The sequence below is a fragment of the Dermacentor variabilis genome, chromosome 6 (genome assembly GCF_050947875.1).
Source record: "Dermacentor variabilis isolate Ectoservices chromosome 6, ASM5094787v1, whole genome shotgun sequence".
In the NCBI taxonomy this organism is placed as follows: domain Eukaryota; kingdom Metazoa; phylum Arthropoda; class Arachnida; order Ixodida; family Ixodidae; genus Dermacentor; species Dermacentor variabilis.
Window position 1 is genome coordinate 145236799 of NC_134573.1, and position 26803 is coordinate 145263601.

General features: G+C 49.5%; 1 protein-coding gene across 6 annotated transcripts in view; it reads right to left on the bottom strand.

Moving 5' to 3' along the window:
* LOC142585399 (uncharacterized) overlaps positions 1-26803 on the bottom strand; it is a 532153-nt gene that overhangs the window by 205407 nt on the left and 299943 nt on the right. Inside the window, exon 1 of one of the 6 annotated variants that reach the window (XM_075696136.1) lies at positions 5784-6218. The exons of the other annotated variants lie outside the window; for them this stretch is intronic. The gene's annotated coding sequence lies outside the window, so the exon portion shown is untranslated. Of the gene's footprint in view, positions 1-5783; positions 6219-26803 lie in introns of those variants that run through there. 6 annotated transcript variants of the gene reach the window in all.

The window sequence follows — 26803 nt, forward strand, 5'->3', positions numbered from 1 at the left end:
GCTCCGATATTGCTAACCAAGGGCTAACGCAGACGAAACGAACCGCACTTAAATGTACGGAGAAACCTTGCGGTCGTCTTCGGCACCGTACATTGAAAACGCGCGTTGATATCACGGCATTAATCGCGCAGGAATCAAGCGCCCAAAAACAGACGGCCATCCGGAAATTAAACGTCGGGAACATTACCCATTGCGGTTATAACCAGGTCGTGCCTATAGCATTAGGCGGCCACGCACTACACCTGCAGATCGACTCTGGTCGAGTCCTATCTTAACGAACCTGTGAACTATTGCATCTCAGTGCAATTGCATCTAAGCTAATCTGTACCGCCCACTTCGTGAGGCAATGTCGGCCTTGGTCCTCGTGATAGAAAAAAAATCCAGCGTCCCTGACACCGAGGTTACCGAACAGTGCTATACGAACGTAAGCGTAAGCACCGATACGACAGGTCCACTACAGGAAAAAATTGCGAAGCATTCGATATCCGCAAAAGGAAGCGGCCAATCCATATAACCTGCCGTTCACTACACGAAATCATTTTTTTTTTTTTGACGCCATGGAGAAAAAGAAGAAGAAAGGGAGATAACCTCTTGCCAGAAACAAGTTTACAAACGGCTCACACTATTACGCAAACGCTGTTAAGACAAGACCAATCGATTCCGCGTTAAAGAGGAAGAAGGCTTTGACCATAACTTAATGCACGTTCCTCCTCGAAGGATAAAATCGTAGCCGTGCTCGGATTGCAGAGCGGACAAGCAGCGCTAACTCGACACAAAGACGACGTCGAGCCGATCGAAGGATTTGCTCTGGCGAAGGTCTTCCGCATTTTTGTGGATACGGAAGCGTAGTAGGACACCCCACAAACACCGCTGTTATCTGAAGACTAAGCATTTCAGCTACCTTATTATGGGTGTATAAAGGTTGTTTGGCTGGTTCCATCGATAACAATTTAACCTTTTAGAGGGTAAGAACGAATCATTAATGGGGACAAATGAAGGTTTCCTGTTTTTTCCCCCGATTATCTGTGGGAAGCAAACATAACGATATCTGCGAGCGTTGACGCAAAAATTGCACGAAACAGATTGCGATATATATCACTGTCAGACTCTCGTGTCAGATATCCTTGTGCGCACTGGGTGGTGAGAATTATTTGCGGGTGTCTAATACATGGAGGCCACGATGCGTTCAAGGAGCAAAAGCATAAGCTTCGAGATGTGTGTCTGTTAATTGGAGGGGACAGTCGCTGGGTCATGGATCTGGGCACCACATATATGCCCAATTTTTAGCAACGGCTTCTCTTCCCCTCCTCCAAACCTAAGTAGCAAACCGGACGCTTTTCTGGCAATCATCTTGGTATTTTTGCCATGATCACCTGGAAAACGCGCACTATGACAGCGTCAACAAACAAACAAACAAACAAACAAACAAACAAACAAACAAACTTAGCGGTGTCACATTGCTGAAAAATTGGCGGCAAAGCTCATCCACGGCTAAAAACTTGCTGCAAACGACTCCTTCGTTTGCAAGATCAATACTTTGCGTTTTTGCGCAACCGGAACGCTTCTCAATAATTCGCCGGCGCTCAGCTTCGCCAAATGATGGAAAGTTCTTGAAAAAAGGAATGTTATACATACAGCGCGGGTTGTACGACAGACCACGCATTAGTCATAGATCGACGGAGGTTAGCGAAAAAACGTGAATACTACGTCATCACATCCCCTCGAAAGTAAAACCGTTCGCAGTTCTCTGCGTCAGTAGGCTTTGCAGGCTCCCCGTGGTGATAGGGTGCAGACAACAAAGTTGAAAGACTGATTGGTGTGGTTTTTAGCGCCCTAGGCCCTAGAGCAACCACACGTTTGCTATTCGTGTATAAAGGCAGGCTTGAAATTTTGACCACCCTCGGCTCCTCAAAGGGCGACGGAAGATTTATGGTAAGTTCAGCTGTATTAGCAAACTAGGCTTGGGCGGCACCAAATGCAACTCCATTAGCGTGACATGACACTTGGTGAGCCGGGTGGCGAAGCCAGCCAAACGTTGGCGCAGCTTTACCAACCAATTGCTGGCGCTTCTGACGTTCCCGAACCAGGTACCATGACGTCGCGAATTTTGACGGCGCCTAGCTCATGTCTAGTCAATGGTCGACGGGCAAACACTGAGAAGTAACACTACATTACATAAGGAACCTGTAGCTACGCCACTATACTCCGTTTCATACATCAGGTGCAATGCTCGGGAAGATACGCAAAAAGTGCGGTCGCCAAAGTTTATCACTCCGCGCGTTCCGCCTATGCTTCGCTGCTCGCGATAGCATTCACGTGAGGTTGCCGCGACTGGCCGCAAATAAAAAAAACAACGAAAAGGAAATTGGTATGAAGGAGCGTGTCAGCAGTCGAATGAGCACGTGCTTTTGTTTACTTCTGAGGGTCAATTCTTGTTTACATTCAGAACTGACCTTATATATAAGAACATTTTCACAAAAATCTATCAAAGGCGCCGAAGTCTTTCTTGGTGCGAACGCAGCCACTGCAAACAGTATATCTAGCCTCCACAGCGTTGCATCCGAGAGAGAGAGAGAGAGAGAGAGAGAGAGAGAGAGAGAGAGAGAGAGAGAGAGAGAGAGAGAGAGAGAGAGAGAGAGAGAGAGAGAGAGAGAGAGAGAGAGAGAGAGAGAGAGAGAGAGAGAGAGAGGGAAAGGCAGGGAGGTTAACCAGAGAAAAAGATCCGGTTGGCTACCCTACACTGGGGAGAGAGGGGCCGCTCCCGAAGCTTGCAGAGTACGCGCAGCAGACACGACGATTGCCTGGGCGCGAACTCGAAAGATAAAGTTCCAAGCTACTAGTCTAGCACGACGACATAACTAAATAAATAAATAAAGAAGAAGAAGAATAAAGGAGGGGGGGGGGGGCGACACGGACCGAAATCGGCCATTTACAAACCAACGCCTCAAACTAGGAAGTATACAGAATTATTGCTGCGCAAAGGCGGAATGCGCACGAGAAAATATTTCAGCACGAAGTTCACGTAAAAGCAAAGTTTCGAATTCGTTTTACCCACTAGTACTCGTCTCTCTCCTGCCACGTAAATGAATATACTGGTTCCCGCAGGAACAACGACTAGGGCCTTCGAAGGAGTCTATAATGCCACAGGCGCCCCCGATAAGGATAAATTTAATGCACGATTAACAGAAGATATCGAAATAACAGAGGGCAGCGGTCAGCGATAGTGACACGGCGACGGACGTGAAAACAGAGTGAATTCAAAACTTGCAAGCAGATATAAGCACACGACGAAAGGTCCATACAGCTCATAGACACAAGTGTTTGCGAGACAGTCCAGAAAGAGAATTCATTACGGACAGCCGACAAAGAAAGCGGTCGACCATGGCACGCCTTATAATGCACAGTTGACGAAGCCCGATTATTCCCGCCGTGCTGTGCGCTGTCTACTCGGCAAAACCAGCGTAGCTTTCCTAAGAGTGCGTATCAATGTTTCCCTCATATGTGGTTAGGATCTTGGACAAATTGAAAGTGGAACAGATACCAGTAAATAACTTCAAAGGTAGCGTATGCCTTTTATTTTAATGAATGAATTCGAGCAAAAGAATTGCAGAAAGCGGCATCATTTCTTGGAATATTTCGCTAGTGAGAACTGTTCAGGTGCTGCTATTTAACGCGCTCTAAAGGGACACTAAAGCGAAACAATAAATCAGTTTGGACTAACGAAGCGTTGTTTGAGAACCCTGCAGGCAGTCATTTCAACAAGATAGTTTGATTATTAGATGAGAAAATGAAGGTCCAAATATCAGTATTTGAATTTCGCGCCGAAACCCCAGCGCCGGTACGTCAGCGTGAAGTCAGGGATTCCAAAGTGCGTTTTCGCATTTGGACCGCGTTGGCTGAGTAAAGGTTCCCGAAACTTGCTACGTTTAATATTTGTTTCCTTTAGAACACAATGTAGTCAATCTGTACCGCTATATATAATTAGTAGGCCCTAGAAGATGCCATCAAAATGCAAAACGTCACAGCGCCCAGGTGCGGGAACTTAAGTAGGCGTCGCCATCCGTATTTCGTTCTTGCGCTTTTTCTGGCTCACCAAAGGGCTTATCGCTGTAAGAGTGCTGTTTTTGGTGTTGTAGAACGGTGATTTACTGATTCAGAAGAAATCATTTTTTTCACTTTAGTGTCCCTTTAAAAACAAGCACATAAGTTTAAGCAGACGACCGTTTTAGTGCTGCGACCCCGCCGCAATGTGGCCGCCTGGGCCGGCACTCGAACCCACGACCTTGCGCTCAGCAGCAAAAAAAAGTCACGTATCGGCTTAGCTTGAGCGGGCGGTCGTCTTGAGAGGAAATGTCCAGGTCACTCGCGCCAAGGGCTTCCATTTACCAACGGGCTGTTCAACAGCAAGCTGCGAAATTAATGATGTCCGCGGCAAACAGGACGGCGTAAACAAAGTGCCAGGTTTCTTTCCGCTACTGTTGCCGTCGTAAGAACGGGGCGCTATGTGCTAAAGGGGGGGTGGGGGGGGGCGATGCGAACGTGACCGTCAGATCGCATTCATACAGACACACTTGTTCGCTCGCTGCGCGATGGTGACAGCATCTGCTAGTCTTCTTTTCAGAGAAACTCCGAAGCCGCTTGTATAGCGAGCGATGTGGTCGAAGCCGGCGGAGACCGGCGGTACTGGTTTTCGACTGGTTTATCCGAAGTACAAACACCAACAAATATGCACGACGGCAGCGTTCGCTTGCTGCCTTTGTAAGCAACAACAACAGCGTCGGCTCGACCAACCTTACGACGAGACGTTCTGCAGGAAGCACACCAACGTGTGACAGTATACAGTGCACCCAATACTATAATTTTGGAAAATGATTTCGCTCTGTTTGTAATCTACGTCTACCTCTCAGTAGTGTGCTCTCGAAGAGGTTACCAAAATAGAGATAGCTGCTGTGACACACGAACTACACTAAATGCGAGCTGAACATGAAGTACGTACAGGGCTAAAATGCACATGTGAGGACGACTTCGTCACTTGGAATACCGCACGGAGAAGTTCGAAACGAATGCACAAGAACCTGCAACATCGGCCAGCAAAAAGTTAGAGCGATCAAAATTAAAGGAGTTAATCAATCCCGTCGAGACAGCCGCGCACTGTACGTCGATAACAGGTTGTCCAAATGGTTTGTCGCGAGAATAAGTTATAAGGTGAGGTTTATAGAGAATCAATAGATCAGTCACACGCATGGCGCAAAGACGTTTCCCGCGCTACAAAAGAGCGCGGCTAACGCTTCCTCAAAGAAAACTGTCACTGACGTCACAGTGTTTCTGCCTGTATATGCGAGCGTTATTCGATAAGCAAGCGCCCTCACGGTGGAAGAAAGCTATATTGAAGACGAAAACAATGAAACCGGCTTTTCGTTACGGCAAGCTGCGGAACAAAAAGAAAACACAAGGACAAGACAGGAACTGTTCGTCTTGTTTGTTCTTCCCTTTCTGCATTCGCGAAAGAACAAAGAAGGCGACCCGCGTTTGATGGCAACGCACATTCAATGAAACGGCAACAATAGTGTTGTTGATGGCAGCAACGCGTTTCGTTCCCTCTGTACAGGCGCGCTGTACACTGTCCGCGGAGTTTTGAGGAAAGTTACAGGCAGACGAAAGGAACACTCGGTTGACATTAGACGCAGCTTTAACCGCGGAAGGGATGGGGAAAAGACTGGGCAGCCAAGGCGAAAGTCATCCGAAAAGAGAGTGAGAACAAAAAATAAGTCGTGTCCACTCACGCGTTCGAAGGTAGCGCCGGTCACTCGGGCACCAAAAACGATCCTCTGCCTCCCCCCAAAAAAGGATAGGGGTGGTAGACGCTGCTTCAGCGGTAGAAGCACTCGACCGCGTCGTCTTCTCCGTTCGCCCCCGGCGGAAGGCAGCGACGGTAGAGAAAACCACGCAGGAAAGCACGTATATCCAATATAGCAGAGACACCGGCGCTAGTTGAGTAACCGAGAGCAGCAGACGACGAACAGACGGACGAGCAGACGACGCCGGTCGGCAGGGTACCTTCGTAGTCGAACCGGCTACGCTGTTCTGAAGACGCCCGGTTCTTCGTTCCGATCTCCAAGACTTCGCGCACACACAAACACTCACGCAGGCGCGCCTCGCTCGAGACAAGAAGAAAGCGAGCGAGCAAGCGGGCGGGCGGGCGATCCGGCCAGCCAGCTAAGAAGCCAGCCCAGCCGGCTTTGGTGGCGGCCTGTTGCTGCTGCTGTTACAGCGCACGAGGGTTGGCTGTTGCTGACCGGCACGAAGGGAAGCCGGAGCTCCGGCGGTGAGCGACTCTCGACGGCCGACGACGCCAGCGCGCCCGCAACTCACTCGGCAACATTTTCGGTCCCTCGCTCTCTCGTTTCTTCTTCTACTTCTTCTCCTTCTTCGTGAAGTCGCAGGGGAGAGAGAAAGGGCGAGACCGGCGGGCGACGCGAAGGTAAAATAACGCCGAGACAGGCGGCGCGGCCCAACCGACACGACGGCCGGCGGGGTGATACGAGAGAGCAGAACGAGAGGAGTGGAGTGGACGTTTAGGGTGAACGGTTTAAGTGTCCCGCGAAGACAATGGCGTGATTAGTAATGCCAAGTGTGCTTCTTGACGGCGGCGCAGCCTTTCAAATGGCGACCTTTTGGAAAATAACTGCCCGTGCTGAGTATTGTGAACTAGGACCAGCTGAGTGGGAAACGTAGCCGCCGACTAAGGGACCCCCAACAGACACCATAAAATCATTCAAAAGTTGAGAGCCTGTCACATTATGTGTTATCAACTAGGTGGGTAGGTTGTAGATTCATGTCCATGTTATTTTCTGTTTTGTTATTCCTTTGCGGAAGCTTTCTTGTTCCTCCTCCGTTCGGTCGATTTCTCTGTTTCCATGGTCTCTGAAGACTTCAGGAGTCCATGGACAAATAGTTAGTTAGTTAGTTAGTTAGTTAGAAGTAGTAGTAGTAGAAGAAGAAGAAGTAGTAGTAGTAGTACTACTACTAGTAGTAGTAGTAGTAGTAGTTAGTTTGAAAGTACAGGGATGCCACTTGTCCTCCCTTACGTGCAAAGTTACCATTTCTATAATGAACACTCTCAACCAGATTAAACTAGCCCAGCATTGTTTCCAATACTTGACCCTGGAAAAAGAGGGTGAATGAGATGTTGGGAACGCTCTCTTTCTCCTGATTGCACACGCCGTCACATGAACAATGTATTACGTATCTGTCAAGAAAGCGCGACGAAGCGGGTCTGGCTTTCCGTGTTCGCGCGGAAGGTTCGGGGTTCGAATCCTCGCCACTGAGACTGCGTGACGATGCGGCACAGCATCAAGGTGACAGGGCCGGTACGTAATCCAAGCGTTTAGTATTAAGAAGGCGCTCCGGAATTTAATTACGAGAGCAGACTCGATTGCTGTCTTGGCATGCCGAAGCGCGAACATTCTATTTCAACGGGGCTACTCTGACAGCGGCATACCTGCGCCGACGAGGTCTGTCGATTTTTACAGAAAAATGGCCACTAGTGGCATTTACACGAAAAGCGATGTCTTTCCATCCAACGTATACCGAGGGCCAGTACACATCGCTTTATTCTTAGGCGTTATTGCGGATCGTGGCCTCACCTGGAGTACGCATGTCTCATACATGAAGAAAAAGCTCGTTTCTATTGCGAATGTGTTCAAATTCGTAGCTGGAAAATTGTCGGCAACGACGGCGCAGATGAAGCTGCGCATTGGCTCACCAAAAACATCAGCGGGTTCCTATGCCACTTTCAAGAACTGATGCTGCGTTGGTAACTTCGATCACTTGCTCGCCACACCACACTTCTACGTTGGAATTCACCGGGTTTCACGAACTCACGCTTTCACTCTCTCGACTCTAACCTGCGACTTCGCCTGCCACCCGACTCTCCCGTCGTGAAACAACTTTACTGCGTAGCGTGTGGTTGGGTGTCTTATTTACAAATTCCTATTCATTCGTGATAGGAATGGACAACCGTGCGGCGTACAACCTGTGCGGGTGCGATGAGACTCTAGAGGACCTTCTGAGTCACTGCCCATTCTTTGACATTCAACAACGTGCTTTACAAGCGAAACTCATCATTCTAGATGATAGAGCGCTCTCAGGAGAAAAGATACTTGGACCATGGCCTATGCGTTCTTGCGTGCAAAATGCCACATAAGCCCTTCTGTACTTCTTGAAGATCACTGGATTGTATGAACGCTTGTGACAGTGGAGATTCCACTGCGACTAACTGTGAATGACTGACTATTATTTTTCTTTTCTCTCCTTATCTATTTTCCCTCTCCCTAACTGTAGGGTAGTCAATCGGTAACGTCCTTGGTTAACCTCCCTGCCTTTGCCTCTTCGTTTCTCTCTCTCTCTCTCTCTCTCTCTTTCTCCTTCATTTTGTAATTATTGAAACAACGCGAACGACGTGTACTAGAAATAATCTGAACTAATGAGGCGCGCGTACAAAAACACACACCTGAACTTCGTCTTCTTTCATGCGCAATTGGCACGATCGTAGTTGCTAAAGATGATGATGATGATGTTAATAATAATAATAATAATAATAATAATAATAATAATAATAATAATAATAATAATAATAATAATAATAATAATAATTGAGACGAACTGTACAAGGAGAAAGGTATGAGCTGCGCAATTATAACATGTGAGATATTCGAAGCCCTACGAGTAATCCTTGCATCAAAAAAAAAAAAAAAAAACTAATTCTTGGTTTCCTTCCAAGTGTGCTGACGACTTTACACACGTGTAAATTGTAGTTCAGGAGTGCGCATGGGCATTAAATTTTATTTAATGAAGGGATATACCTATGCGGGTAAATTCTTTTAGTCGTCATAAAGCTTTAGAGACAGTACATCCTTGAATAACTTTCCACATATGCTTATTAGCTACAGGCTATGCACATAAGCTAGTTCACGTTCGGCATTAGAAAATACCGTCATGGCTTTAAAGTAAACCACACAATATTTCATTTCCAACCCCTCCTGTAGGTTTAACTATAGGGAGAGGAATCGCACACTTCCTCTGTACGTTTCTCTACGCAACAGAAGCTGTGTAGAGGCAGCACAGCGCAAGTTTCTTCACTCCTTTCGTTTTTCTTGGCCTCACTACAAAAGGAACAGCTTTCTTTTCTTTTTTTTTTTCATTTCGTAACAACACAAAGACGCAGAAGGCCACGGCACAAGGCGCAGCTGACTCGGAAACCACTCGCACCGGCTCTCAGCCCTTGTCACGCGGGGCCTTCTACGCCCTTCGTGTGTCCTGTCTGTTTGCGCTGTTGTTACACGAGACGCAGTTGTGTCATACCAACCGGCCCAAGTGCACAGCCATCCTATTGCGGGACAGCTTCCCCTGTAATCGCAAGCGTATACCACACTGCGTCTCAAACTCAACTTGCGCGTGCAGCGAAAGCTGCACGACTCGTGATATGAGGCGCCACCACGTGCTCCTCCGCGCGTGCATCGCATAATATACGCAACGCAACGTAGTTTGGGTGATTCGGCGGCGGTTATATCGCAAGCATAGTCAAGCGCCACATAAACGTTTGTCTGTTTTACTAACGCCATGTGTGTGTGTGTGTGTGTGTGTGTGTGTGTGTGTGTGTGTGTGTGTGTGTGTGTGTGTGTGTGTGTGTGTGTGTGTGTGTGTGTGCGTGCGTGCGTGCGTGCGTGCGTGCGTGCGTGTGCGTGCGTGCGTGCGTGTGCGTGCGTGTGTTGGCAGAGGTGCGAGGACTGGCACCATGCACCTGCACGCCGGCTCCTCTGATTGGCTTGCGCGTCTCGCAGTGTTGCATTCCAACTACATCGTGAAACGGGAGCGTCAGAGGCGGCCGGCGAGCCACGGTCGGCGCGCGTGAAATATTTCCCAAGTTCGCAACACTGTGCGGTCATTCGTTTCCCCCAGGGAAGCGCTGCTTTCACCGCTGAGCGGTCCCGCGCAGAGGAAAGAGATCTACCTAATAATAATAATAATAATAATAATATTTGGGGTTTTACGTGCCAAAACCACTTTCTGATTATGAGGCACGCCGTAGTGGAGGACTCCGGAAATTTTGACCACCTGGGGTTCTTTAACGCGCACCTAAATCTAAGCACACGGGTGTTTTCGCATTTCGCCTCCATCGAAATGCGGCCGCCGTGGCCGGGATTCGATCCCGCGACCTCGTGCTCAGCAGCCCACCACCATAGCCACTGAGCAACCACGGCGGGTAGAGAGCCACCTCGCCTCCGCACACAGGAACGCGCGGCCGCATCAAGAAGGTCCCAGGGACAGCGGCCGTAAACGCACCATCGAGGTAGACACAAACGAGAAAGTATATGTGCTGTGAGATGGGAAACGCGGAGAACAACCGAAAGAACAGATGAGACAGCACAGCAAACGAGAGAAAGAGCTAGAGAGAAAGAGTGTGTCAGGAAGGTAGGGGAGGAGAGATGGAGGGAGAGATCGCAATCCTGAACCCTACGACAACGAACGCTCGACTGGGCGCCTGCGCGTAGTAAGATTCTACGAATGCGAACGTTGCCCGTGGCCTTTCGACAGCATTGCATCTAAAAGTTCGCATAGGTACCCGCCTTAACTCCGCGTTACATGGTTTAGCTCGATGACAATAGTGGTTGAAGGAAGTGAGGGAAAGTAACATAGAAAAAAAAAAGAAGAGGCAGGGAGCATAGTTCAATGCTGTCGAAAGCTTACTGTGCGCAAGTCACGTCAACAAACGAAGGAAAAAAAAAAGAATGAGGATAGAAAGACACGCAAACGAAGCCACCTAGCCGCTCTCAGCACGACGAGCGATCTCCTTCTCCAGATGACGTCGGAGCTCGGAGGTTTTCAACGACGCGGGCGCTGCACAACTGAATGCGCGCAACGCAGTAGAGAGAGAGAGAGGGAGAGATGAGCATGCGCACCATTCCCGGCGCCGTTGCGAAGTTGTAGAAACGACCGGCACGCGAGCCCAGTCCATCTCGCTAACCTCGCTCTCCTACTACCTCAATGATGACCCCCCCCCCCCCCCCGCCCTGCCACGGGGTCCGTCTTCCACGATCCTCGGACTATGATGGCCCCGGAGGGAAGGCACACAGCCCGCGCGATGAGGCGGGGAGACGAGGTATATACAGGTGGACGAGGCGCGCGAACCCGGTCGTTGTTAGCCCCATCTGAATGTGATGTGTGCGGTCAACGAATTACGATTCAGTTGAGGTCAAGAACTCGTTTCCCCCTCCTCCCTTTCTTTTTCTTATTGATCTTTTTTTTTTACTTTTTCGCGTTTCAAAGAATCGGGTCTCAGAACAGAACACGAAAAGAGAAAGGGGAAAAAGAAAGAAGAGAGAATTCGTTCGGCAGGTTGTACCGTGTTACTTGCGAGGTTTCACGCGTCGGCACAGCGTCTCGCAGCCAGAACGCGGTGGTATACGGTTTTGAAAGTGGTTGTGTTCCACCCAAAGGCTGGCAAAATTTTCTGTTGAAGGAAGAGTTTACGGTCGTTAGGTGCTTCTTTCCATTTTGCAATGCGAAGACGAGAGTGAGAAAGGCTGCCCTAATGAAAGTTGGTAACTTTAGTCGGCTGCAGGCCTGGGGTACAATTCTATATCTAGGATGGCAGATGACGCATACAACCAGAGCTAAGCAAGGAACACGAATTCGATACTATCAAAAGCAGGCAGTGCATGAATGCATGCACTCGGAGGAAAGGGAAGGTCTTGTGTGTGCTGCGCGGGCTTTTGACACAGTGACCACTTGGACGTATCGTCTTACTTCATCAGAGATGCCGTTACAGGTTTTGTAGGGGCTTTCGACACAAAAGAGAGAGGGTCAGGTCACGTGCTTTATGGCCGCTGCATGCATGAGCGAATGAGATGAGAGAGCGCTTTCGAAATGGGAGAGGCATAGATGCGTCTAAACTGATACGAAAAATGATAACATGGTGTAGTGACTTAGTTGCACTGGGTTGTAATAGTGGTGACACTGTTGAAGAGGAGGAGGTTAGACATCCTAAACAGTGGAAGTCACTAATAACTACCCCGTAAACGCTCTCTCTCTCACACACACACACACACACACACACACACACACACACACACACACACACACACACACACACACACACACACACACACACACACACACACACACACACACACACACACACACACACACGCACACACACACACCCGCGCGCTTAAGCTAAATTGTTTCATTCAGTCCTGCCACCCAAAAAGAAAAGCGCCATGCGGCTGCTGCACACAGATTCATAAAACCGCCCACGAAGGTTAACCAAAAAAAGAAAGAAACAAGGAGGCGCGCCTAACGTTTCTACTGACGCCGGGCGACCTCAATCGGCCGTACTACGAGAGAGTAATAGAGCGCCATTAACGTCACAAATCGACCCCGCCGGGGTCGATAATGGAGTCGTATCTTGCCTCGAAAAAGAGCGCGCCAGGTACGTACGCACATCGCTCGTGCGCGCGCATCTGCAATCGGCGCACGAAATCAGGCAGGCACGTGCCCACTTAAAACTCGCTGCTCACAATGGAAGAAGCCGAAGCAGTTCGAGGCCGCCCACAGAGGGTCGCCGCTCGCGTGCTGCGAAACGTCGGGTCACAGCAGAACCACTGTATACAAGGCCCGGTGCCTCGCTTGTCTTATCTCGTCCAACGCTCACGCGTGAGCACGATCTCGAGACGAGATACACCCAGCGCCACGCCGACACCACCGCCGTCTCCGCCGTGTTCATTCGCGCAGTCAGCGTGGTCGGAGCGCGCGCGCGCGAGCGACAGAATGCAAAGACGTGTACGCCTCCCTCGGCGCCACGCGCCACACTGCGGTCATTTCCTCGATAGTTGAGTGCAGCGCCGTCGAGGCTCACGGGAAGCGCGCTCCTCCGCACCGAGAAGTAGTTCCCGTCATTGAAACGCCTCACAAGCGTGACCTGCGCAGCGCAACTATACAAGTGCTTACGAAAGGAAGGGCATGTAAGCGAACGTGCGCACTGCTCTCTCAGGCAGGAATGGACGGACACAGGTCAGTTGTTCCAAGCGAAAGTCACACATAAACCTCACACAGGAAGCGAACGGCCATGATATGATGAGAGAGTGATATAGAGAGGGAGGGAGGGAGACATATTATAATGGATGATGGAGATGTTTGCCTGGCCGTATGCCTAGCGCGCTGCTACAGGTGGGGAGGTCCCGAGTATATACGAATACCCAAGCAGACGCAGCAAAACGTAATGGAGTGTCTGGTTGAGGCTCTGAGGAAGGCCGAAAGCACTTCCGCAGCGTCTATAAGGGTAATCTCTTGCAACGGTATTCTGTAAACAAGCGCCAGGCCCTGCCGAGGCAGAAGGCGTCCCTTACAATAATCTGGTATTACTACCGGGATTCGCGTAAGAGACTTTTAAAGGAATGCCGGGTATCCCACAGGGAATCCTGTATCACCCCGTGCACTTCCAATGCAAAGAGCAAAGCGTACACTGCCCCTCTCGCGGTGTCCGGACTTATCCAGCAACGTGGCGCGGCCAGGGGACTAGAGGATTCCGATGCAGTGCACGCAACTGGCACCAGGAAACGAAGTCCCGCGCTCCTGAAATGCGCAAGCGCGCAACCCCCGGTGTGCAGTAACAACCCAGAGCTGATGTATCGCCCGACGGTTGGGAGCCGTTAAATGCGGCGCGCGGCGTGAACTGCGGGACCTTGGCGGTCGCCCGAAGTCGCCGAGATCGAGGCACACGCCCTTTCTACAAGGAAACCGGCCGGTCGCTGGGTCTCTCCCGAGTCGCTGAACGCGCGCCGCCAGAGCGGCCGCGAAACGGACCCGGAGATGGAGCGTGAAGGCGTATCTGAACAGACACGCAGTAATAATAATAATAATAATAATAATAATAATAATAATAATAATAATAATAATAATAATAATAATAATAATAATAATAATAATAATAAAGTTAAGCCAGTTCCACGTAGTGAAAGCTGACGAAACAGCGAAGCTGGTGGTCGTTTTCTCAAGTTTCAACTCGTGTTTAGCGCCATTCTCATGAAATTATTAATTATTTTGTCTCGATGTCCTAGTTTTGCTAGATTCGAGCTTCAGTTCCGGATTGCGCACGCTCTTCAGTTGGGCGAGGTTGTGATCAAATCACAGTCTATCCCACACCTTACAGCTGTGGCCGCACTCACGGTCGAGAAATTCTCTCTTGAACCGTCCACGGCACTCTCCATTGGAGGAATCTCTCCGCATCGACGTCTCTGCTCGGCTTCCTACACTCGAAGTTGGGGGTTAGCTTGCCTCTGCTGGCGCTTGGCTTAGGTTCCCTTCTCTTGAAAGTGGAGGTTGATTTTCCTCCGCTGCCGCTTTGCTTGCGCTTCTCGCTCTCTAAGCTCAGGATTCGCGCGACGTAGGCGCTGCCGCTCTCGTGCGAGCGGAACCTATGGGGCGAAAGGGCGCACGCCGGCGAAACACCTGCTCCTATAACCCTCTTCCCCTTCCCCCGGCGCGCGCTCTGCCTCCCTGCGTGACAACGGACGGCGAAGGCTCGACTTCGAACAACTCCACCGTATTAAAAAGAAGATATATGTGAACTTCGGTTCAGCGGACTGACACAGGAAAACCTTGGTTTCGAACTGCTGTCGCATGCAGTAATAAATTGACAAAAAAATGACTTCTAAAGCGTTACACGAGGCATCACTGCAGTTGCATATATTGGTAAAAGGACACGTACGCTACATAACGCTTGCTTGTACAGTGCGTCTTGTTCTTAATTTTCTTGCGTCCATTTGCGTCTGTGTTTGATAAAGATTTAAAATTGAATTCTGGGTTTTTACGTGCGAAAAACACAATCTGATTAAGAAGCACGCTGTAGTAGGGTGCTCCGGATTAATGCTGACCGCCCAGAGTTTTTTAACGTGCACCGAATGTGCACATGCGACACCGATTGCACGCTAGACAAGCGCTTTTTTCTTTCCGCTCCCATCAGAACGCGGCCCCCACGCAGCCGGGATCGAACCCGGGACCTCGAGCTCGCTTCTCTTTGTGCTTCTCTTTTTGCCTCTTTTCAAACGTAAGCGTGCACAGAACACGCAATTCATTCTTTGCTCAAGTATCTAAGTGAAACACTGACCCTTTCCTTCCAAATGTGGCTTATACGACACCGCGTTTATACTCACAGCGTTTTATGACTTATACCAACAGCGTGGTGGAAAAGAAACTATGAGAGAGAAAACGAGATTGGGAAACATACAGCACTACTCAGCGAAGGGTAACCAGATTCAAAGAACCTCGACAGTTGAGAGAGAGGAAAAAAAAAAGCTCGGGAAAAAACAGAAGGCAGCTCGGAAGGAACAAACGCACGCTGAGCATGCAAGCAACAACAAGACGCCGACTTGTTTGCGGAGTCCCCACGCTGTTGAATCTCGGCGGGCCCTCGTCAAATTGCTGCGCTGTCGCGCGCATATAAGTGCTCCGCTCTCAACGCGCCATGATTCACGTGGACAAACCTCTCGCGCTTCCCGAAACGAGGCCTCAACGCAATACAGGGCCGCGCTGTCCAAGTAGACGCCATCGGCGGCACAGATGATGTATCAGCCAGAATACGTTCTCTTTCTCTTCGTGTCTAGCTCGTTCTTTTCCATCTTTTAACAACGCGACCGGACATATATATATATATATATATATATACGAAGTATGTATATATATATATACACGAAGTAGAGAAGTACCCGAGAGTGGGGCAGGCATTTGCCGAGGCACAAGTAAAACGCACGGCCTCAGTCGTATTTGTTGTCTTTTTTCTTACGCAGGCGCTCGGGAAAGTTACCTTCGTTCTCTCCTTAAATATTTACTTCTTAGGAGCGCTCAGGGAATGGCAGCCGTCGTAGGCGGCAGCAGATAGCGCCATGCTCGTAAACTCGGTGACCCTTCATCTTAAATAACGGCGTGGACGAACAACAAATCTGCCACGTCAGGAGTGCTCAGGCATCGAGGGGCCCGCCCAAGAGTTTGTCTGCGCGTTTTTTTTTTCTGTTTTTTTTTCTGAATGAGTAAAGCTTCCCCGTCTGTTCGTTAGTGCGTCCGCGCGTGCGTACGTGAGAAAACTGCTCTAATATAGTCAAGCGCAATATTTTACGGAGCACGAAATATGAGAAAGAAAGATGGATATCTCGCTGCAGCCTCGGAACGCAGCCTACATAGCATTCGCATTTACAGCTTCTATGAGTACTCGCTAACAACATTGTGACGTTCGGTTTTACTGACGGCTGTAACAGGCTGCTCGGAAATCGAACGTTTAGCGAGATCCCATGATCCGTAAACTGTTGTGGTTGACTGCACAAGTTGCGCACAGTTGCCACAAACCCTGTACGCACTCGTAGATGGTTGAAAAAGAAGTGGGGACTTAAAAAAATAAATTATGCGGTTTTACGTGCCAGAACCACTTTCTGATCATGAGGCATGCCGTATAGCGGAGGACTCCAGAAATTTTGACCACCTGGGGCTCTTCAACGTGCACCTAAATCTAAGCACACGGGCGTTTTCGCATTTCGCCCCTATTGAAATGCGGCCGCCGTGGCCGGGATTCGATCCCGTTGTCGGGATTCGATCCCGCGACATCGTGCTCAGCAGCACAACACCATAGCCACTGAGCAAGCACGGTGGGTAGGGCGCTTACGCCTAAATCGTAATTCAGGGTGACGATCAAGGAACGGTGCACCATGTTTATCCCGTTTTTCGCGCTGCAAGCAATACGATCGCTCGCAGGCTTCACAAATGCGTGCGTAGTAGTTGCAACCAGAGATAAATTGCACTGCGTGGGACGCCTTACGGCGTCGTCACCATCGTTCCTGAGCCTACGCACAGCGTCATTTCCTTTCCTTTTTTTTTAACAGCGATGCCGTTTAAGCTGATGGTTAGGCCCGCGAACGCGCACCGCATAACCTCGCCGCGCAAACACGTCATCGCGCGCGCCGGCACCGCTTCGCCGTAGCTTTGTCTCGCCGCGCCGTACGGAGACCGCGCATGCGCAGATGTGGATCTGAGCCGTGACGACACCACGGAGGTATAAAAGCAGCTCCGCTCCGCCACCTCGCCGACAGAACAGCGGGGGTCTCTGACGAAGAGAGAGGAGTGACAGAAGCGGAAGCGCGGCGCGGAAGCCGCCGGGACGCTACTCGAGAACGGATGCGACGACTTCGGTCCAATCCCGAATATCGCGTCGGTGAAGCGGCGGCGAAACGTCAGCGAGTTGCAGCAGATCCGGAGTTACGAGCTCGCGTTACCGAGCCAAAGCGTTCGTGCAACCAGACGCGTCGACAAAACCATCCGGGCCTGCGAGTCTTGGAGAACTTTCAGCGGCAAGTTCGGAAATTCACGCGAACGCGTTCTTCGGGGTAGCAGGTCGGTGTGTAAATGACGCCTCGGCTCTTTTCAGACATGTCGCAGAAGAAACCACGCATAAACTTAGCCGGACCAAGAATAACCTAAGTGGAGCCGGCCGCCAGCTTCGCTGTTTGCCCAGTCTTCGCGCCACTACTGCCGAAGCTGCCCCAAACTTTCTTTTCGTTTTTCGTTTTTCTTGCGACTTTCATCTGAATCCATTCGCTAGCACCATCCTTTGAATGTCCTGCCTGTTCCCCGGCCTTCGAGCTTCAAGCGAACGCACTTTAAGATCACCGTGTTTGTGCGCCTCACCCCTTTCAAAACGTTTCCTCCCGTATTGCACGCTTCGCCACTCGACTTCAAAGTATCGCGGGAAAAAAAAAAAAAACACGACGCTTCATCCGTATCGGCGAGTAAAATATGGCGGAGTGGTACCGATACAATGCGCCTTTGGCGTTAAAGGTGTTCTAACCTTTGAGTTGCCATGAAAGACAGGATAAAAGAAAGAGAACAAAGCGTAGGAACAGAAGAAAAGATGGACCCGGAAAGAAAAGAAAAAAGAGTGAGGTTTAGGAGCTGCCGTTTTTTGACGTGAACAGATGCCGTTCGTCGATCGAACCTGCTTCTTCGACTCCTCCAAGAAACACAAGTTCCCAGGCGCATTCGGAAAGGCACATAAATCGATCGAAGGTTAGAGAGCGAACTGCGCAGTCATTTTACGCGCACGTTTTTGACATCATTCGCCCGTGTCTTATACTCGAGAACGTTCTTTTTTTTTTTTCATTCTTTTCCTGTGTCCCTGCGTGGACTAAGAACGAAACGCATCGGTACCGTGCGAAATGCGTTGTTCTCTGGATTTCGTAGTAGTTCGGAAAGTACACGTGAAGAAACTCTGTAACTAAGAATTTTCAGTGGGCGTTGCATGAGTACCTGTGAAACGTGGCCTTTTTTTTTTTTTCTGGATATCGAAGGAGATACTGCCCTCAGAATTTTGAACGAAAAAAAAAAAAAAACACCCGTCTATATGAATCGCTTAACATCTCCCTTTATTCGGATATATCGAAGGAAGGAAGTGTCACTTTTCACCTGGTCCTAACAAAATGTTCGGGAAGCGCTTTGTCAACGGTCTGCAATTAAAACACATGTGGGTACTATCTTTGTAAGTCTTCGTTCGTGTACCTTTATCATGGGCACGCGTTAAAAAACCCCCGGCAGATAAAATTTAATCCAGAGTGGTTCACTATGGAATCTCTGATAGCCCCGCTGCGCAACTTCGGTAGGTCAAATCAACATATTTATTTAGGTATCTATCTTCTATTACGAGTATCCTGCGTTGAAAATTCGGCGTGTTTCACCCTGACGATGTTTTATTTCTCTCCTGAGTGCTTACTAGTGGCTGCCAGTGCAAGAGGTCTTTAGCTTCGTACTACTCAGTTTCGAATATCAGAAACATACAGCTGCTTTTGCCTTTTGAAACATTTGTGTACTGCATCAAAGAAATCTGTCCTTTGTGTGCTTTTGCTACCATATGGCATTGTGTCGAGAATTTGTTGTGTCGCTGTCAGGATGGCACGAGCGACTCAAGCAACCTTCAAGCATTTCGAGATGTCTCCTGCGACTGTTTTACAATGTTATTGTGAATCTAAATGAAATCAACCAGAAATTTACGTCTGTTAAAAAAAGAGGAATGAAGTGCTTGCATAGGTGCGCCTCTGTGACGCGACGCTTTAAGTACATCTACCGTGCCGACGTGCAGAAACAGGGATTCCTCAATAATTATGGACGCTTGAACCGCGACAGAGCTTGGCGAAACATGTGTTAATGCCAACACCAACAGCGATGTTGGTTACCGGCATGGAGGCGAAATACAGGATATGTAGAGAACGGGCACTAACCCCTGTATTCAGCAATGCATCTTAAATTGAAGCCCGCGTTGGGACTTCATATAAATGAACGCACCGAAGGAAACGTAACGGGCTTCCTGGTAACGCTGATGCCGGGCGTCACTCAGATCGAGTCAAGCGTGAGCTTCAAGTTACGAAGCATCTCTGAATACGGGACTAAGTCTCGGCCGATATATATCGGTTAATGGATCTTCCCGACGATGCTATCTCCATCGAGTGCAATTGCAGCGAAACAAAGCAAAAATAGCGGAAGAAACGAGCTTGAAGTGGACTCGGCCGAGATTTGTTTTTGCTTTTTTGTTTTATTGCCTTCGATTATCTTAACCTAACCTATAACCTAACGCGCATAAACGCCCACCACGTTACCGTCGCAACACTTCCTTTCCATTGACTCATGCGACACGCCACGGTGGCGCAGTGGCTAAGGCGTCCTGCTGTTGAGCCCGAGGTCGCGGGTTCGAGTCTCGAAGGCATTCCGATGGAGGCGGGATGCAAAGGCGACTGCGCATTGCGATTTGGGCGCACGTCATTGAAACGACAGGTGGTCAACACGAACCCGGAGCGCTCCCACAACGGTGTCGCGCACTGGTCTAGCGATGAATCGGAGAGCTTCTTTTTTAATGAATGCCACGAAGCTGCACCAGATGCGAAGCTGACATTCACACACATGTACTACGCACGAATACGGCATGCACATGCACAGACATAAACGATCAAGAAGATGTGTCTCTCGAGAGCTAGTGTCTCTGAGAAAAGCTATGGGCGCCTTTGTTGGGCGCAAATCTCTACCACCGCTGTTCCATGGAGCCCACGCATGATGCCAGTCAAGGGAGTGCTACGTAAATTTATAGCTGATTTTGGCACGCGAAAGGGACGCGATGCAGCAATACTGAGTCACCTTGAGACTGGTAAAGTACCGTTTCCGAACACTATTTTCTTTCATTTGGTGAAAGAAACTTAATTATCAGCGGAGGAAATTAAGATCGGGCGTCGCCGTTCTCTGCACCGTTTCCCTTCGTTCTTATTCTGTAAATACAAAAAAAAATTAACGCTTATATGTTCTACGCGTTACGGATAACAGATTACAAATGCAGGCGAAAAACTGCAACACGTTTATTCGGCATTCTCTTTACCTGTGTAAGTACATTTCACGTAGGCCTCATTTCGTTCCGCCGTGGAGGTCGAGCTGCAGTGGCAAAGACGAGGCGCGCGGGTGACTCATTCGGCCTTCTGAATTACTCAGCTCAGCAGGGTTCCTCTAAGCTCGCTTCACTCACTCACTCACTCACTCACTCACTCACTCACTCACTCACTCACTCACTCACTCACTCACTCACTCACTCACTCACTCACTCACTCACTCACTCACTCACTCACTCACTCACTCACTCAATCAATCAATCAATCAATCAATCAATCAATCAATCAATCAATCAATCAATCAATCAATCCTCACGCAGAATGTAGGGGGCTTTCGAGCTAAGGTTCGAACGAATCGAACGAATGTGCGGCTCGCAAAGAAGCCCGTAATGTCTACTCTAGGAGGCGGCTAGTATGGTGATATAACCTAATAGTGGCTATTATACATATATAAAGAAGGGATGCTCTTCCGGTGGGACCAAAAGGAAACGATAAAGAAGCATAGCAATTATAGAGGCAGGCAGGGAGCGCGTAATAGCGCGATCGATGCGCGCAGGATTCCAGCGATTTGTAAGGGCTGCTTCTCAACCTCTTGACTCGGCTTTGTTGACGCTCAGCAAGGCATGAGCGCTTTACGTTCAGCAGAGCGCTGTAAACTTCCTGCAGATAAGAAAAAGAAAAGACTAACGTACGCATACGAAAGGGGCTACCGGAGTGAAAAACGAAAACGAAACAGCGCCCGCACAAAAATTGCTGCGCGTACGCCGCTCAAGCCCGACAGTGGCCAGGAAAGAAAACGTGCATGGGAAGTGGAGGCAGAACATCGGTCGCTAAGCGAACACGGGGCCGAGAGTTCAAAAGAAACGTGTCGTATATAGAAGGTGCGGCGAAGGCTCTCGATGAAGTGTCCGATGGACTAGCGGTAATGTTTAACGTCGAAATTTGTGTGTGAGAGAGAGAGATAGAAGGAAGGACACGGAGGTTAACCAGAGATTATCTCCGGTTGGCTACATTGTACCGCGGGAGCGGCAAAAGGATGCGATAGGTAAGAGAGGGAAAAAGAACACGCACAATATACGGAACTGGCTCTGCGGGCACTGTCACGCAGTCTTCGAACACGTTCCTAGCGTTACACAGTGTCGCCGTCCCATGAAATTTGTCAGGATGCGTGTGATGGTGGTGGGGGAGGGGACGACTACTGCTCTGAACTAAGGCAATACACAAACAACGCGGACACAAGGAGCTATTCCTTACTTTTTTATGCGCTAGCATTTGGAGTGTCAAAGCAAAAAAAAAAAAAGAAAAAGAAAATTCACCGACGCTTACGATAATCCCTATAATGTAAAGTTTGAGCGCAGGTCTATACGTGTTTTCATTTCGCGTGTCAATATTTTGCAGTACGATTATATAGGCACACAGTTTATGTTAGGAAGAAAGCGCTGTGAGTGGCGTAGCTGGCGCGGACAATCTGTCTCGTGCGGCACAGTGCAAACGGAGCGAAGTGTGGCGCGACTGCTGCCTCGCTAACCGGGAGATAGCAAGAGGCAGCGCTTTGTTTCCACACAGAAAACGCACGCTACTCTGGCGCCATGTCGTAGCCGTCGTCGCCACACAGCCCGTCTTGCGCGGCACTACGGCTTTCTTTTTGCGCTTTAGTTCGACCAACGACGAGAGCGGCTCTTCGTCGCGGGGAAATCGTGCGACCAGTGTAAGCGGTGGCAACACCCAAGGGAGCGTCACCTCGAGCCTTACTCGTGGCCGCCTGCCATGGCCCCTCGCAGGAGCAGTGATATCTGATTTCGGAATATTTGATTTCTACTTACTTCGTCGCCTGCTTATTCTTACCCCCAGCGTCAAAAATCCAGCGCTAAACTGACAATTTTCCCCACAGCCTTAAAGGCCGTGAATGGCGCTTACATGTCCTTATGCGCGCTTGGCGCGACCCAATGAGTCTCGGGCTCAGATGCGCCATGTCGACGAATATATATATTGATGTTGTGTGTGACTGACCTCAATATACGGAAGATAGACAGACGCTGGCTGATCCTCTTGCCCGCCCTGACAGCCAACCACTGTCAGAGTGCTCTACATAGCGCCCTTACTGTGTTTGTAAACGTAGCTTCCAGGTCATCCTGGCCTTACTCGAGCTTTTCAGAAATACGGCCCTGGACGCTGTAGATTTACTGTAAGTGGACGTGCACGCTGCGTCTTTTGACTCTTCTTGCGTCATCATGATCCCCCACCGCGTCCCTCTTTCCCTTTTTGCTCTTGTCCCAGCGCAGGCTAAACAGATACGCATGACTAGAGGAATGCAGGCCGACCTGTCTCTGCCTTTCCTTCCATTAGGGATTTATCTCAATATTCTTTTTCCTTCCTTATCAAACATCCGGTTTACGAACGGTCTTCCCGTTGCTAACGGTTAACCCATCTCCGGCAGGCTTTACGAGCAGCAGACTTACCTGCATGCATTACGTGCGACGGATCGATCCTGCCGGTTCGTTAAAGGGTCCGCGCGCGCATAGAACGATCGCGGCGCCCGAAGCGCACGCGTCTTCTCAACGCTCCGAGCCGGTGACGGGTCACACGGTTGACCGAGAGCACGCAGAATTTAACGAGGACGGCGAGCAGAGGGGAGACGCTTTCGTCACGCCATTGCTCTGCAATAGACACTTCGGTGCACCTGTTCTAGTTGCTCCATTCGAGTTGTTCGACGTCGTATAAGGCTGCGAACGTCCGCGGGCCTCGCGTTCGGTGCGGGTGGAGCGTTATAAGCGCGCTCAAGTGGCGCTCAGCCCGTCGACTCCTTCCCCGATCGAGGCGGTTCACTCGGCGATGCGGCTATGCGCGCAGCCCGGCCGGCGGTTGCGTCGAACTGCACAGTCATGCAAATGAGGAGAGAACACTGCGCGTTTATTGTCCGCAGAGCGCGGGGTTTCTTTGTCTACATGCAAATGAAGCGTCGAAGGAAGCCCGTCAATTTTGGGCGAGGGAGAGGATGGGAGGAGGGGGAGCTCGCGCCGTTGCCTATAGTTTCGAGGCCGGGCGCGCGCCGATGCGTGCAGAAAGAATTGGGATATGCACACGCACGAATTACACGGAGACCAAATGCGCGTGCTGCGCCGTGCTTCGATGCGTCTTCGGGATATCGCTTTACGAGCGGCAGGGCGACCGAAAGCCGTTCGGTAACGCAATACGATACGCAATCTCGCTCGCGCATCGACGCGGCTCCCTTTCGAACCATCCATCACGCGGAGGTTTCGAGTTGTACCTCTTAACAAAAACGCAGGGCCTTCAGCGAGAGAGTGCCAATGCACACAGCGGTTCGCCGTCCGCTTTGAGCGCTTTGCATCGGCGAGTAATATAGACACGGCTGCGTGCGAATGTCTTCCCGCGGTGTAGAAGCCGAGGTACTGCAACGAAAAAAATTCCGTTTTAAAAATTGCTTGATTGTGAACGCCTTCTTGATCAAAAGAGCTGATATGTGCTGCTTGGTTAGCACTGCGACAGCGCACTACACGACACGAAAGAGTGTCGTGTCGTGTCTGCTTTCTTGTCGCGTGTCTCGCGCTGTAACAGTATGCAAATAGCCTACGTGATCGTCGTGGAATGGCACCACGCTACGTCACAAGGTCGGCTAGAAGGGATTCCAGATTGGTCCCGAAAACTGTCGCGCGCCTTTTTCACTGACAATGCGGGAAAGGCCGGGGGGGGGGGGGGAGCGATGCCCGCGGGGCAACGAGCGCAAGTTTCACGACGATGGCAGGCGCTCCGTTTTCGAACGCGTACGAAAAAAGTCGGTGCTAGATTTTTTTTTTTTTTGCACTAAAGCCGCTTATCTATTTGTTCCTCGCACGTTATCTGTGACTGCTCAACGGTTGTCCAGAGGGCCGTCCACATGTACTCTCTCCGAGTAGGCGTGACCTCGCGAAGCAGCCCTGTGGATACTACTGCGATAGGAGAGGGAACGATACGACATGCCCTATAGTGTAGCAGCATATGCGTTCTGTTTCCTAACCGCACGGAGTACATGTATGGATCCCGCACCTGCGCTGACGGTTACTGCATATGATAGTGGTGAAACGCAACGATATGAGTTTATCGCAACGTGCGTGATAAAGCGCACTGAAAGAAACGAGGAAGGAAACACAACACACCGCTGACGGGAGTCGAAGCGCCAGTCCCCCGCCAACCACGGCTCACTGCTCATTTCGTTCCTAAAAAATAAAGTGTATGTGTGGGAAGCAGGTGACGTGGTAGAGGTAGATATGGTATGAGAAAGTTGTGTGTGTGTGTGTGTGTGTGTGTGTACGTATGTATGTATGTATGTATGTATGTATGTATGTATGTATGTATGTATGTATGTATGTATGTATGTATGTATGTATGTATGTATGTATGTATGTATGTATGTATGTATGTATGTATGTATGTATGTATGTATGTATGTATGTATGTATGTATGTATGCATGCACACTTAGTATGCAATGGAGTGCGAGCAAACTAAACTTTATACGCCAATTCACAGCGAAAGCCCTCTATTCCTCGCTTCATTCAACGTTTACTATTCACTCTCAGTTTACTTTTATGCATCGCTCCCTCGTAAAATTTTTGTTGACTGCGCAATGGCGCAAACGCCTCGGGCGAACGACAAGTTCCACAGTCGGCGGCTTCCTTAAAGCAAGCTTCGCGCTTTCTTTCTTTCTTTCTTTCTTTCTTTCTTTCTTTCTTTCTTCATCCCCCTTGCCCCCGTCTACTCTCCGTCCATTGTGCGCGACGGCGTTAGCATTTATTTTACTTCTCCTCTTTCTTTTCTCTTCGTTCGATGGCGCTTCGCTTCCTCAATATAGACGCGGTCGCCCGTCTTCATTTGATGACTCCCAATGTTGCCGATCGATGGGCCACGAAATTGGCGCCGTCGACGTCATCATAGGCCTTGAACAAGGATTGACGGAAGTACGTATTTTCAACAGAAAGAGAAAAAACAAAGATAGAAAGACTAATAACAATAAAAAAGTAAGCACCAAAAGCGAGGTTATCGCGGCGCCAGACCAGACACAGTGTTTTCCAGGCGGGCGAAGCGCGAGAGAGCTCCACTGACAATAACGGCGCCAAACTGCTTCAGGGACAGACGTTTGGCAAAAGGCGATAAATTGAACGGTCTTTCTCGCTCGCCCTCTTTCGCGGCTGTATACGCGCGAATTATACCGAAAAAAAAAAAAGTACTTGTTTCGGCTATTCGATGCATTATACGTTAAGTCGTAACCGCTTCAAAGGGGATGCCGAGGGAAAAAAATAGTTTGAGCTGTGTTAGTAAATTACCCTTCTACAATAAAACGCCACTCTTATCGCAGGAAAGAAGCTTCGTAAGTCAGAAAATACGCAAAAAAAAAAACGGTTAGCCACGCCCCTTGACTTTCCCGCGCAGGCTTGCCGTGATGTCATATATATTGATGACGTCATATGTATTGACGGCGTCCCCTCAGAATTATTTACCGTTTTATCGGTAAAAATGGACCGCATTCTTTTCCCAATACTGTTAAAAACCGGATTTAGCAAGTTCCGAGAACTTTATTTGGAATGCGCTGTTCTTTAGTAACTGAATCTGAGGCAGTCAAGCAAGAACACGCGGCATAAGAAAGCATATACGTCACTCGCCAGAGGGGGCCATAGGAGGAACGCTGTGTACAGAAACCGACGCTGACAACAAAAGCCGCTAATTGTAAAGAATGCGGAAAAGAAACTCTTACACACACGCGTTCAGCACGTTGTTTTGCCCTGGCGGAAAAGGAACGTAGCCACAACACACTGCCGCTTTTAGGTCTCATGAGAGGGACTCCGATTTATTATATATATATATATGTCACACGAAGGGGACGACGTTTCGCAAGGCAATGCAGCAGCATTGCACGAATCTGCGGCGTTATATAAAATTACCTTCGGGTAATCAAGGACTCTAAAAGCCAGTAATTACGGCAAATTTGCCGTCTCCCGTGTTCGTGCTGCTGAGGCGCGCGTCTAGAGCGAGCTGCAAGTGGGCGCTGAAATTGCGGTCTTGCTTAGATAAACACACCGACCCCTTCAATGCATCCCCCCACCCCCCTACCTTCCGCTACTCAATTTTTTCCCCTTTCCTTTCTTTAGTAAATGAGGCTAAATTGTTCACGCATGACCGCGTTTGAAATTACGGTCGTCTGCTGTCCGTTCAAGCCTTGCCGCTAGCTGTATATTGAGGCACGCTTGCCGTGATATTGAAACAACTGCCGCGAGAATGACAAAGCCGTGTGTATATATATATATATATATAGCAAGAGAGAGAGAATACACTAGCATACACACC